The sequence below is a fragment of the Anser anser genome (assembly GCF_964211835.1).
Source record: "Anser anser genome assembly, chromosome: 13".
Classification (NCBI taxonomy): domain Eukaryota; kingdom Metazoa; phylum Chordata; class Aves; order Anseriformes; family Anatidae; genus Anser; species Anser anser.
Genome location: NC_139734.1, coordinates 13,078,248 through 13,092,943, shown reverse-complemented (window position 1 = coordinate 13,092,943; position 14,696 = coordinate 13,078,248). Strand labels below are relative to the sequence as shown.

Here is a 14,696-nt window from a genome sequence, read left to right as displayed (position 1 = left end):
TGCCCCGATCCAGGCAGCGCTGAGAGCTGCTGCTGCTGTCAAGGATGCCCTTATCTGCAAGGGTATGGCTTGCCTTTCGGATTCGGAGACGGCATTAGGATCAAGGCTCTGACTAATCTCCTCCGATAAGGCGTGCCACAGCAGGGCGGAGGGTCCGACGTCGCTGCTGCTGCCTGAGCTGTGCTTATCCCCTGCCCGGGCACAGTCGGGGGGATGCGGCGGTGTCTGCCGAGGGGGTTTCTTCTCCGCAAAAAGCTGAGCATCCAGCGGGATGCTCAGCTCCCAGCCCCTGCCCGGCAGCCGACGTGAGCTGCCCGTTGTAAAACAGCACAGGTGTACTGCGGTAAATGGAGTGGCAGGCAGAAATAAGCACAAAAGAAATAGATGGATAGATAGGAATGAGGGATCGATAAACCGAGACTAAAGATAGCAAGCGAGATGCACCGAGGGCTGTTGACAGAGAAATAGATGTTGCAGCCGGAAAGATCCTCGAATCAGAGAAATATCGAACGAGAGAGCCGAGGCTTTGAGAAGGGTCACTCTAAGTGCACTTCACTGCCGGGCTAGGACTAGCCCACACAATACAGGGCTAATGCTTCCTATTTTCTCTCCCTGTTTTAACCCCCTGGAGCGGCAGGACGTGAGCAGCTCCAGCAGCCCCCCTTTCAGACCTCCATCTCAGCGCCAGCCCGTCGCACCTGCCGAAATGATCTTTTCCACGCTGGGATGCTGCCATGGTCCTGAGTGCACCCGAAAAGCTGCTCGGAGGGATCTCGTGGAGCTGGGCTGCAAAACAGCCAGCAGGGACAGAAGGAAGGCAGAGAAGGAGCAGCACGGGGCACTCGGGTCGTGGGGGTCCCGCGGGACACAGCAGGACAGAGGGATGCTCGCGGGAGGGGAGTTTGGTGGGTGGGCAGTAAGGGCTCCCGGGTGCCCATCTCTGGCAGGTTCATTTGTTACACTAAGCCTGGAATTGGCTGGATTTGGTTATTTGTCACCAATCTAATGGCCGGTGAGCTTGGCAGGGAGTCCTGGAGGGATCCTATAATACCTGTCTGCGTGGGACCCTGCTCCCCAGATATTTCTGAGCATGGCTCTCTACCTAAAGGCAACATCCGAGTCTGAGGCAGCCTCATGCTCTGGCATTGCTTCATTTCTTTTCCTAAGGGCTGGTCTGGCAGAGGAGCGAAAGAGCTCAGCAGCTCCAGAGCAGCTATTCATTTCCTCTCGTTAATTAGGTGATACGCTCCCCATCTCCCTCCTTCTCTCCGGGCATTTGTTTAAACCCCATGAAACGACTGAAGGGAGCTGAACTCCAGCTCTCTCTCCATGCACCCGGGGCAGCCCAGTGGGGCTGGAGGGTGTCTCCGTCTGGGGTGAGGGCATGGAGGGGGTGAGCCTGCCCTGCCTGGAAATGCCCCCGGCGTGGCCCTTCCCCAGGGAGGTGTCGGTGCTCAGGGCACTTCGTCCAGCGGGCTCACGGCGATCCGGAGCCGTTTATCAGTCCTGATGCATATTTAATGCTGAAATGGTAAGCAGAAGTGGAGCGGTGTTTGCAGGCAGGCGAGCCGAGGAGCTTTGCCACGGTCGCTAACGGTCCTGCATTAATTATGATAGGATAAATAATTCACAGGGCTAATAACAAAGGCTTGTTTTTGACAGTTATGGAAATCCTCGCTTGCTCCTGGGAGCGGGGTGAGGAAGCAATGCCCGGCCCCGTGCTCTAAGCCAAGCAGGCAGCGGGGCGCGAGGGATCTGCTGGGGCTGCCGTGCCGGTGGGTGAAACCGTGGGGTCCCTGCACGACCCCGGGGTCTCCTGGCTCTCCGCAGAGCCTGCCAGTGCACCTGGGAAGCCTGGGGGGATGAGGGCAGGAGGGACCAGACACTCTCCTGGGGAGCAGGACAGCAGCCACCCCCTCCTTCTGCCCACCTGGTGCCGAAGACTGTCTACCTTTGCCTCGCCATGTAACCTTGGCCCGTGGGGATCGTGTGGGCCCCAGCTCGGTGGCATCCCCCTCAGGCAGGATGCGGCAGGCACAGCCTGCATCTCCTCTGCCCTTACCTCAGGCCGTGTCCCCCTCCCTTCCTTCTCTCCATAACCTGCTCTTTTGCTCCTTTAAACATTAATATGGATGTTTTCTTGCACCACTGTTGTCCTTCAGCTTAAATAGCTTTTTTCCCCCTCCCTGATGTTTACCCTCCAGATGTATTTATAGAGAAAAAAAAAATCACATCACTGCCAGTTTGCTTCATCCAGGCTAAGCGAGCTCTGTTCTGTACTCCTTCCATACCGTGTGCCCTCCATTCCCTGGCCCCCAGGCAGCCCTTCTCTGCTCCTTGTTACCCTCCTCAAAGCGGGCAGCCCTCTGGCTGAGCCACCGCAGCGAGAGTGACCTTGGGCAGCTCATGTCACCTTTCCTGCCTCGGTTTCCCTACATGTGGAGGCAGAGCAGTGGCCCCATCCTGTGGCATGGGTGGGTTAGGTGCTATGGCAAGTGTAGGAGCCTTCTCCTTCCCAGTGCTGAACCTTTATGGGGACTCATTCAATATTCTGTGCATTTACATCTCCACAGGAACACGAATCCTGCCCCAGCCCCTTGCAGGCAGCCACAGAACATCTCAGCAGTCCAAACGAGCACCCGGGGTAGGCTGAACGACTGCCCCACACACCGCTGCACATCCCAGGCCCTGACATAGACCTTAAACTGGGGCAAAAGCCATGATCGAAAAGTTTTCCAGGGCAAAACAACAGCAGCTGGGACCTTGTACGATGCCACCTCTGCAATCTGTTGCATACGTAAAAAATATCTACCCAGTATGTATTTTAACCATTTTTTTTTCTTTTATATCCGTGCTGCTCACCTCCCTACTGTTTTCGCAGCCCCATATGCTGAGAGGGTGCAAGGAGCAGGGCACCCTACAGGATGCCCGTACAGAGGATGTGTTTGCATGGATAAACAGCCGCCCTTGGGGTGTTCCCATCCAAGAAAACAGGTGGGCTAGAGGAGACTGGGACAGCCCCACGCAGGCTCTGTTGACACAGGAGAATGCAGCAGATTTCACCTAGAAAGTGGCTGTTTGAACAGAGGAGTGTTGCACAGCTCGGAAGTGCTTATGTCTGGAGAGTGGATGTTTACACAGGGGAATAGCGCATCTGCCTTGCTATTAGAGCACAAAACAAATGTTTGCCCAGGTAAGTGCAGGGCTCCAGCTCGGGTTTTGCACTGGGTGTGTGGCTTTGGGGTGTACACAGAGGGAGGCGCCGCCTGGGCGCATTCACAGCAAAGCCCACCTCAGTCCTCAGCTGGCTCAAGAATAAAGAACCATTAAGCTGGTGAAAAATTGCTTTTAATATATATATTTTTCATTAGACATGGTCCTTCTCTTTCTCTTTTTCCACGAGGAATCAGTGGAGAAAACCCCTGCGGGAAGTCCTCTCCTTCCCATCGGAATCAAATTAATATATTCCCAAACCACCAAATTCCTGTCCCACCTCCCTGAGCCTTTAGGGAAACTTTTGTGGCTGCCACGGAGGAGCAATCGCTGGGGGGTGGCATCCCGTGCCTCGTCACACTCAGCCATGGCAGGACGCAGCCGCAGCCGCTCTGATTGTTAGCGAAGGCAGCTCCCGTCCTCCCTGCACCGCTCGCGCAGCGCAGCGTGGGTGCTGCACCTGCCACGGCAGAGCACGGCTGGTTCATTGCAGAGCAAGCGCTAGTTTTTAGCCTCTTAACAGGAAAGGGAGTGGGCCTGGCTCTTTTCTGCTGGGGAGGGAATGAGAAGAGCCAAACAGCTCCACGAGCTGCAAGGCAGCCTGCTTTCTCCTTGGCCCTAGTTCCGAAAATTGCCATGGTCCTTAGGGCAAGCGGCACCTTCCTGGGGCCAGAAGGTGCCCCCCATCCACCCACGCTGCCGGGAGCATCTCTCTGCAGGCGCGTGGGTCTGTGCAGGCAGCTGGGGGTCACGCACAGGGCTGGGGTGATATCACACATCCAGGTGGGACCGCACAGGCTTTTGTCGCGGCAAACGGTGGTGGCTGTGGGGATCGGAGGGAAGCGAGTGCCAAGACGGCTGCGCTGAGGGCTGCTGTTGTGGTTTCTGTGCTGGAGCTTGTGGGCTGGAGAGGAGGAGGCAAACCAAAATATTTATACCATAAGATGTGCACTTTTTTTTTGAGCTGAAGCTTGGGCAGCGTCCCAGCCCCTCCATATGTGCTCATAGACATGGCTTACCTGATTTCCTTCCCTGCAGGGAGAGCGCGGCTCGGCTGCTAGGCGGAGGGGGACGCGGGCAGCTCCTGTGCCGGATGCTGGGCACATGGGGGCTGCGCTGGCCGTGCTTCTCTTCCCCTGTCCCCTTGTGCCCCGGTGTCCCCAGCTGAAACACCAACCCCTGGCTGGAGCTGGTGGGGCTGCAAGGACTGGGCTGGGGCAGCGGGGATGGTCCGTGTGGGGTGGGTGCACCCCGGTGCTGGCCTTGCTCCCGGTGCGTGTGTGATGCCGAGGGGGCAGCTGCTTCGTGCTCCTTGTGCTGGCGAGGAGGGGACTTTCTTGGGATCTGGCCCTCTGCAGCCCCATGGAGCTGGCTGTGGGGCAGGGAAGGGACAGGAGCTTTCCTCCTTCCCGGGGCCGGGACGAGCAGCGGCACAGCGGGCTGGCGATGCCACAGTTAGTGAGGGCTGTGGGAGCTCAGCTGGAGCTCAGCACCCACTGCTCGGCCCCGAGCAGCTCCGGGAGCGCGAGCAACCGCCTGTGCGGGGGGCTCGTTCTGTGCCCATGCTGCAGAACAACAGCGTTAAATCTTCCCGTCTGCACACCGGAGATGGCCCCTCTCATCCTCCCCCTGACAAGATTTAAGATGGTCACGGATAACCGGCTTTCATTATAGCTGTGCTCATAAATCCTTCCCATATCCTCTTTGGGGCGGGCTGCTGCCACCACCCACACAGCACGCGGGCTCTGTCTGCGGCGGCGGGGGCCTCCTCTGCTCCCTGGCTCCCACCACCCCCGTCCCCAGAGATTGCCCCCGTTTCCAGGAGCAGTTTCTGCTCTCGCCCTCCATCACCTGGCAGCTCCCTCCCTCTCGTTTCTCCGATGACAGCACAAACTCTGCAGGAGCAAGAGCAGTGCCCGGGCCATTCCCCCTGCTGCTCCCCCACAACACAGAGCCCGGTGGCCGCGAGTTCTCCTCTCCCAGGCACCGATCTCATGAGTCCCATCACGCCGGGGCTGCTCAGCCAGGCAGGGCACGCTTTGGCCCTTCATCGCTCCCTGGGGGTTTGAATGGTATCTGTTACTTTCTTCCAATTCCCAGCTCGTTTCTGTCATGTTTTTGGCTCCGGCTGCCCGGTGCTATTGATTGGACTTCTTATGCTGTGGGGGTTCTTCCTGTATATAGTTATCATGCAAGACGCATTTCTATGGTACAAGAGCTACAAACTGGAAAAAGAAAGAAAGGAAAAAAAAATATCACATAAAATCAGACCTTATGTTCTACTCCTCTAATTGCCTGTGAGCGGAGACGGCAGATAAAAGTTTGTCAAGGCTTCTTATTTCATTTTAAGAGCATTGATTTTTGCAGACCTCTGGCCCTCCATGCGGGCTGATAAAGGGTGGGTTGGGGTTTGTGGAGGAGCCCGCAGTGGTTTTCTCATCCCCTGAGAGGACGATAACCCTGCTCCTGCCTTTCTCTGGGAAGCAAAGCAGTATGGACGAGTATGGGAGTTTTATGGCCAAGGACGTACTCCAGGTTTGTGTAAGGGAAGAGTCTGACGGTGGTTTGCAGAGACTGGTGTTTAGAGGTGGCCGTAAGACCCCTGTGGGCCCCTAAGAGCCAGCCTTGTAAAATCAGCGTTGGTGACGGGGCTGACACGGAGCAGCTGCCGTGTGAGCGTTAGGAGGAAGGGACGGCGGCAGGAGCTGATTAGCACTGACGGCTAACGGACCCCGGAGCTGAGGGGTCAGCCGGGGGAGGTGGAACAAGGACGAATCAAGCAGGAGGGCTTCACAGAGGGAATGGTGGGGAAAACACGGAGAGCTCTGGCTGCTGTTTTGGGGATGCTGCCCAGGGAGCAGGGCCAGCGCTGGTGGGGAGCGTGGGGCCACTGATGCCTGAAATGCAGCAGGGATGGGAGACAGCGGAGGGAAGAGCTGCTGGGCACTGGGGTTGCTGTGTCCAGGCGAGGAAGGCCCAGGAGCTGGGGGGGGGAAGCCTTCCTCCCTGGCCTGGAAGGGGACTGCGGTCTCATCCACTCGGCTCACGGCCTCTCCCTCCCCATCCTGCCAAAACGTTTCCGTTTGGGGCACGGACACCTGCCAGCCAAACGGGGCTTGGCCAGAGCAGCTCTCTGTAGTGGCCAAACAGCCCCGGGAGACGGAGCAGGGCTTGCTCGCCATCTGTCTGGGCAGGCAGCAGGGCTGCCACACTGGGTCCGGCTGGAGCTGAGGCTGGCACCGGGGCTGCCGGGGCAGAGACCCCAGGAACTAAATCCTGCTCTGTGCACAGCACCTTGGCTGCACAGGTGGAGGCACCCACGCCGGGCACTGCTGCTCGCCCACCTTGGGCGGGGGGCTGGAGGGGAAGGCAGGAGGAAAACAGGAGTCCTGCGTTCAGGGGGTGCCTATTTGGAAGGAAAGCGCGGATCCTGGGCCAGTTTTCCACTCCATTTGTTTCCCCCGTGGCTTGATGGGGACGCTAAATGGCAGGCGTTATGTGCCAGGCTTGGGAATTTCATGCCTGTGTGGAGAAGCTGATGAAGAGTAGTTCTCGGGTATGAACACATCTATAATCATTAGCAGAGCTGACTGTAGTCATCGAGGAGAGCGTCTGCGGTGAGAAACGGCCGGTGTTCGTCGCGGGAGCTCGTGGCATGGGAGGTTTGGGTGTGAGACGGAGGGTTTGATCTGTGAGCTACAGCGGGTGAGGGAGAAAATGCTTCTGGAAATGGACTCTGCCTTGCTGAGCCCCAGGTGGGCCATCGCCTTCAGCGGTGTGTGCTGGGGATGAGGCTGTGCAAACCAGGGGTGGCAGCGCAAGGACCGCACATCTCCGGCCTGCCTCTAGCCCAGCCTCAGGCTCTCTCTGCTCCCAGCAGCTGCACTCCAAACAAGGTATTTTTTCCCCCGTAGTTGTCTGCTCATTGACTAGATTTTCAATAAGATCACTGCAGGTCTTAAGCAAAGTTTCCTAAGTTAATCCCCCTGCACATAATCATCAGAGAAAGCCTTGTTTTTGCAAGGCTGTGCCTTACACTTGTCAGGAGGTGAGCGGCAGCAGCTGTCACTGAATAATCGTTCTCATTAACTCATCTTTGTACCTTACTTTTGCCTGATGAAACCCTCTCTCCAAAACACAGCCCCGAGGGCTGCTCAGAAACAAAACAGACAAACAAAGCCGGCTAACAAAGCAGACAAGGACAACCAGGGGCCGGGAGGAGAGGAACTCTTCCACCTTCTCCTTCTGCCATGGAAAACGTGGATGGAAAATGTGCCCCGGCTCCTGGTCCCTGCCCTCCAGGGGCAGACCGACCCGCTGCAGCAGGGACTGCTTTGTGGTGTAGCCACAAGGGCCCTCTTCTCTTCCCAGGCTGCAGATGGTTCCTGGGCATTTCCATCACCGGGGATTTTCCTCTCTGTCAGCCCCCGGCCTTTCTGGGGTCCCCGGGAGCCCCTCGTGAGACGAAGAGCTATCCGCCTCCTCCTGCTCCTCCCGTTGCGGCTCTCTGAGCACCTCCGGCTTTCCTTTGACCAACGGTCTCCTGCTGACAAGGAGCATACGGACAGGGAGGGAGCAGGGGGAGAAGCCATAGATTATCCTTAATTGACTAGAACAATTGGAGCTGACCTTCAGAGAACAAAGCCATGAATCTCTGGACAATGGAGTGAGTGCTACATGGATTTACCGTCCTCAGGCTTGAAAGGCCTGACCTCCACCATCCCCGTCCTTTTTCTGCAGGAGGAGAAGGACAAGGAGGATCTGCAGGGGAAAGCCCTGGATTACAGGTGTCTCTCAGCACACGTGAGGTTTCACACGTTTTCCCCGCAAGCTCAGCACTGGCTGGCCCAGGGGGAGAGCAGACGGGCAGACGGACACGGAAACAGCACAGCAATGGATGGAGGGACACAGTCTTCACTGTGGTTTTCTCTAGGCTCCTTTGGTCCCAGATCTCTTGCTGCCTTTGGGACAGGGTGCTGTGCTTCTGCCAGGGCAGGGTGCCACATCTGCCTCTCCCTCTGCCCGACCGGACCCTGTCCTCGAGGTGGCTGGGAGCGGTGGCCAAGGCTGGCTGCTGCTGGGGCTCTGGGGCGCGCGTCGCACGGAGAGGGATGAGGGATCGAATGTGACGGTAGGGTCCTTCTGTGCAGCCTCCTCCTCTGCAGTGCCAGGAGTCCCCAGGAACGTGTCGTTGATGCGGGAGGATTCGTATCAGATGCTCGGTCACTCCGAATCAGGGATGCTGCGTTGATTTGTACCAGCTGCAGCCTGGCCCCTCCTGCAGACTCCTGGTTGTGCTCAGTACCGTGTAGGAGCCACGAGAAGGAGGCACAAGGGGGAAAGAGAGGAAAGGAAGGGTGTTTGCACTTTTGGGGGTCTGGGAACAGCACGTCTGGGCCCTGGGCATCTTGCAGGGACTGTCAGGGCCAGGAAATCAAGTGGCAAGAGGGGACAATGTGTTAGCAAGGAACAACCAGCATCTTATTAGCAGTCTGAGCATGCTGATCTCTATGGGAGCTGCATGTGTGTGTGATTTTCTTGCTTCTGGACCACTGTGTCTTGGTGCTCAGCTCTCCTCTCTGCTCTTCCTTGGGGCAGGAACTGATCCTATGAAATAAGGGAGAGAAACTCTGACAAAACACATCTCCTGCAGGAGGAAGGCGAGGTTTCCAGAGGGCAGCACCGCTGGCTTGGCTAGTAGGCAAGGCAAGCTTCTGCCTGGCAGCTCCGTGCTTTGCCATCCGCAAGCGCTGGGAGGAAGAGGAGATGGGCAGTGACAGCCCCCTCTGGGTGGTGACTGTCTGCACAGAGAAGGCACTGGGGAAAACCCTAGGACTAGCAGAGGTCCTCTTCTCCAAAGGCTTTGGAGCATCATGAGGAAGGCTGGGAACAGAGAACAGCAGGTGCTGAGAGCTCTCCCCGGCAGTGATCAGACCCGTCTGAGAACCTTGAGCCCTGACGCTGTTGGGACATTTCTCAGATGTTGCCAATCCTCAGGCACCAGATTGCATCTTCCTTGCCAGCACGCTTTTGAAATCCTGCCCCGTGCCGCAGAGAGCCCCTTGCCGTCATCGCCCACCATGTGACGCATTGAATTGAGCACGGAGGATGATCACGAGGGGAAGTCCCTTTTGTGAGAAGGAAGAGTGAAATCTTCAGAAGGCATCCAAGGGAAACAAGCCTGGGATCCTTCTGCCAATTGCTCTTCTTCCAGTAAATTGGTTGCTGTTTATGTATTTTTTTCCCAAGCTTTCTACAGCCTTATACAAACTTCACATTATAAATACGCATTAAATTGGGGACTGCTGGGTTAAATCCTCCAAGTGGTTTTTATTTTCCTTCTGCCAAGTGGGACTGCTGGAAGAATGCAGTCCCCTGCACGCATTTAAATCATGCAAAAGTGCAGAAAACCTTTTAATCTCTCCTGCCTCTATTTTGTTAACCTCTTTGCTTTCCGGAGGACTGGCAGCCTCATAAGGGAGCAGATTTCCACCGTACAGGGTACTGTTTTCATGCCCCTCAGGAAGTCCTACCAGAATTCAGAGATTCAGAGTCTGTCTGCTGCTACTTTTCACATCCTAAACATTATTATTATTGTTGGTGTTGTTACTATTGGTGGACCCGCCCAGCTTTTCACTCATGTCTTCCATTTTCAGTTGCTGCTTCCCACTGAAGAAATACCCACAGGGAAGACCTCTGTTTCTTGATCTGTGACCCCCGACAGACCCACTGCACCCCACTTACCTCGGAAGGGTCCCTCCGAGTGTTTGCTCTGTGGTTTCCTTTGCCCAGGCAGTGGCTGGCACCTCCCTCACTTACCCGTAGCTCATTTTTCCCTGCACAGCCCTGCCAGTCTTGCCACGCTTCAGGCTTGCTCTCATTTTTAGTGCTAGTATACTTAGGGCTATACCTGTTCATACAGGGATGGTGCTTTGGTTTGTTTTTGCTTTCCCCTCCCAGCTCTTGCTGAAGGAGCAGGTGTGATCGCACACAAGTGTAATCTCCTTGCCAGCAAACAAGGCATTGTCAGTCTCGTTCCTGTGATGCTTTTTGGCTGCTATCTTGGCACAGCACAAACTTGTAAGTCAGACTTCCCTGAAGAATTTCCCTGCTAAGCAAGCACGGCAAAAGAAGGCGAGGGGAGGACGCAGCATTCTGAAATGAGGTTTTTATGTTTGGGGGTGTGTGTGTAAGTTCACTGAAGATGATGAACAACTGGGAGTAATACTACATTTTCAATTATCTGTCACCTTGCTCAAAACATACATATAAAATAATAAACTCTCAGTAGTCTTGGCTGAAATGATTGGTCTAAGAAGCAGTTATTAATTCTTAATCATTTGCATCATGTACTGTGCCTCACGACTGCTTGTACTGTTCGAGGCGGATGAGAGAGCAGGCAGCATGAGAAGCATGGCCCCAGCAGCAGACACCGAGAGCTGCAGCACCCCGCTGAATTTGGGAGGATAAAGCTGCACAGCAGAGTTAAAAGGGATGCTAAACCACGCTATTCTGGGAGCAGCAGAACACGTGCAAGCCAGGGGGATTCTCCAGGGTCTGCAAATGTGGTCGTGCCATGGGTCTGAGGTGGGAAAGTGCAAGGTGGGGTCTCTCCTCCCTCTGCCCAGCCACCCATGTTCATCACGCAGGTGGGGTGTTGATGTCCTTCAGACCTCCTTCTCCAGCCAAATTTGACTGATCTGGACTTTGAGGAGTGATGGTGGTTTGCAGAAACCACAGAGGTGAGCAGAAGAGGGGAGAAGCAGAGACGGGGTCAGGTCTGTCGGTGGCTGGGGTGGGCAACACCGCCTGCAAGGGGAACCGAAGGTGCTCACGGGGGCTGACATGGTGGGTGGCTCCATGGCTGGTGGGCAGCACAACGGAGCTCCTGGGGCTTTAGGAACAAAAGAAAATGATCGATGAAAGCGTGGCCAAGGGGAAATCCTGGGGGGACCGTGCCATGGGTAGGAGGGGCTGCCACAGCTCCCTGCTGCCGCCTCTCCGGGGGTTCGCCCACATACTCGCCGGGACACGGGACAGGATGGAGCAGCAGAGGGAGGTAAGCGGCGTGGAGCTGCAGAAGTTTTCCAGTTCAGAAAAAAGCATTTTGAAGCTAAAAAATAGAAAACTAAAATCCCCTCTTGGGAACCCCCTTGGAGGATATCAGAAAATGAGGCCGAGTAGAGTTTCTTTGGATCCTGTGGAATTTAACACAGATTTGTCATCTAGCTGTCAAACCCACTGGAAATGTCTCACTCTATTAATAGTTTCATAGATTTTAGAGATTTTTCCAGCTCAAAGGACCATTCTGTTCGTCTCTTCTGGCTTCTTGCACAAAGTGGGCCATTTCTGTATCAGGCCCTTCCACCCCGGCTGAACACAGACGTATCTTTCGGAAGGATCTCCTCTGAGGTTTAAACACTTCCAGGCGCAGAGAATCTGTCACGTACTTGGTGAATTCTCGCAGAGGCTAATTGCTCTCACAATTAACCATGTCTTTCTGAACGTATCCAGCCTTCCAGCTGCAGCCTTTGATCCTGCAGGCAGGGATTCAGCTGGGTTAAAGAGCTCTTAATTGTGAGGTTCGCTGTCTGGGGACTTGTTCACATCAGCAGCTTTTAGTCTGCTGACCTGCGGGGCCTTTCTCAGAGGGTCTCAGCGAGGAACCGGGGAGAAGCCGGCCTGTCAGGAGGTTTCAGTTAATTACACACAGGTCACCACCAGAAAAATATCAGAGGTCTGCTAAAGAGAAAAGGCCGACGCTGCTGGCTTGTGGGTCTTTGGAGAGCTAACAATGGGATGCTGGTGTTGCAGTGTCTGCGCCCATGTGTTACCCTGGGGATGAAGGAGTGAGTTTCTGGAGGGAAAAAGGCAGAGCAGGATGGCAGTGTGCTGGGACGGGTCTCATCCAGCTTCTCAGGGACACCTCCCGTCCCCATCTCTGTAGCGTGCAGCCCTAGACGTGCCAACGCACGCAGCCGTGTGCGAAATATGTTTGGTGCACGGAGCCTGAGATGGGTGCTCTGTGGTGTAACTGAGCCCATCTGTCCCATAGGTGGGTGCACATCCATCCCACCCAGATTCCTGGGGACCTGGGCCCTCTGCCCTTCCTTCCAGGTCTGCAGTGGGGAAGGTGCAGGAGCATGGGGAGCTGCCGCAGGCGGTGGCACGGTGCCGGAGCGCTCCTCCTCGCTGTTTTCCACAGCACCAGCTGCAGACACTTGTGCCAAACCTCGTAATTAAGAGCCAGTAAAACCTTCCCCTTGCTGCTGTGGCTTCTCCATGTGGCTTGTTACGGTCGCGTCCCAGGAAGCTGATTTAGAAGTGTTATTGGGGCTGGGACGTTTTTACGAGGTGCTGCTTTCACACCCCACCGCTTGGGAAGCCCAAGCTGCCTTAATTAAAGACCTGGAGGGACGCAGCTACTGGGCTAGCGAGAGATGCCTCTGCAGCACCTGTGGCCTGCCTCCCGACGTGGGACGACTGCTGTCCCCAGCCCCCAGGTGTCCCACTCTGCCCCGAGGGTCCCAAGGGCAGGGCCGGTGCCTGGCAGAGCAGAAGGACACATTTCTAGTGCAGGATTGTTTTTCAGGGCTTGTCTTCTCAAGCACCTGGAGCGTCGTGCTAGTTCCGCCTGGGGATAATCTATCATGAGACAAGTCTCTTTCCTGCACTGGGCTGTATTTTACAGTGATTGTCCTTGGAGCCTGAGTAGTTTGGATGTGTGGCTCCAGCAGAAGTGAGCCCCAACAGCAAATGAATGCGGCTATGGGCTGGACTGGATCTGCTCAGCCTTTTGGTTTAATGTAACAGCTATATTTTTTTCCAAATTAAAACGTACTCTACTATCAGCCATACCTCTGCCTGCCTCTTCAGCCAGCTGAATGCTCTGGTACATAAAAACCTGCACATGGACTGTACTTAAAAAATGGTAACAAAATGACTTATTAATTTTGTTAAATTTCTTGAGACAGGCAGCCAGGATAGACATGTTCAACACACAGATTATTGCAATAATTCATATTTTTCAAAAAGGGCAACAAATCTAATCTGTCCTTTCTGATGGAGAACTTCATGAATTGCATAATCTCCAAATGCTCTTTAGTCATTAAATCTAATTACTGGAGCTAGTGACATCCAAATTTACATTTGCAACTGGGAGAGCAAGAAATCTAGATATTTAAATAAGCATTTGTCAATTTTGTTAACCCTTCTTCTCCCTGCAGAGAGCAGTGTGAGGTGGAAGGATAAGTCTGAGTGACCTTGCATGCAGGAGGTACCCGGCTTTCTAATTGCCAAGCAGGTACAAGCTGCAAAGCTTAATTTCAGTAACGAGGCATCCTCTTTTATTTTGTTAAGAGAAGGTTAGAGGTGATGTGATAATGGTCCAGAAGTACCCACATCCAGGGGGAGCTTCTGGGAGGCTCTTTAATCTCTCAGACAAGAGCACGGTGAAACCGGAGAGTTGGCCGCAAAGAAAGGTTAGAGGTAAAGCATGCGATGTGAGTTTAATTATCCAGAGGAGCAGTTCTCTAAGGGTGATGTCTGCTGCTTTCAACTTACTTTGGAAAAGTGACGCAGCTTGGATGTGTGTAGCATGGGAGCCCCAGCTGCCCAGCAGCTGCTGGTGGGGTCCCATCCCCGTGTGGGCACAGCAAGCACGTGCCTCTCGGAGCCCATCTCAATCCCCAGGCTTCCAGGTGGGACTGGCATGTTGTATATCTATCCCAGGGCTTTGCACAATTGCTTTATTTTCGGCTTCCTCTTTGATGTGTGGTTCATAACGGCTCCTCAGAATTTATGCGAGCACGGGAAGAGCTGGTGAGTCAGGAGGCAGCCAGTCATTAATTCCCAGTAATGCCTTGGACTGAGTTCATTACTGTTATCAGAAGATGAAATGATGTGGAAAGTAGATTTATTTATTTTTCTGAGGCTGATGCAGTTTGCTTTTGGAAGGCGCTGCTCTGGGGAAAAGCAGTGCCAGGATGTTGGCAAGCGAGGAGCCTGAGTCCTCTTGCAGCAGTTTGTTCGACGCAGAACTGTTTGCTGTGTTTGAAGCAAGAGGTTGTATCAAGGTCACCCCACTGAGATTCAGCTTTGCAGCCTCTATGAAAGCAGAGCTCTCAGCATCCTCGTAGATCTTTTTTACTCCCCTCTGCACGTAAAAGGCAGGTCTAGCAAGCTCTTGCAGGAAGAATAAAAGGTTGGCAGAATGGGACTCTTATAAAGTGTCCTGCTATAAAGGACTGCTCTGAATCAGAAACTGTATCTGCTCCAGAAACTGTCCCTGCCTTTCTCCTACCTTCCCTCTGGGTTCAGCCTTTGCCTCTGCTTTATTGCGGGGGGCAGCTTGGTGGGTGTGAGCAATTCAGTGGCACCAGACCCTGCAGGGAGGTGGGAGGAAATGGAGAGACACCCATTCGAAAAGCATCTAGTAGATAATGACAAAATGAGTCTAGCAGTTGCCATAAAACATTCAAGAA

The 14,696-nt window shown here is 54.6% G+C and overlaps 1 long non-coding RNA gene across 1 annotated transcript; it reads right to left on the bottom strand.

Moving 5' to 3' along the window:
- Positions 1-3,333: 3,333 nt before the first annotated feature.
- On the bottom strand, positions 3,334-4,737 carry LOC310881149. The gene is made up of 2 exons (XR_014572141.1): positions 4,233-4,737; positions 3,334-4,117 (listed from the first exon to the last, which is right to left on the bottom strand). It is a non-coding gene; the product is annotated as an uncharacterized lncRNA (long non-coding RNA).
- Positions 4,738-14,696: the final 9,959 nt, after the last annotated feature.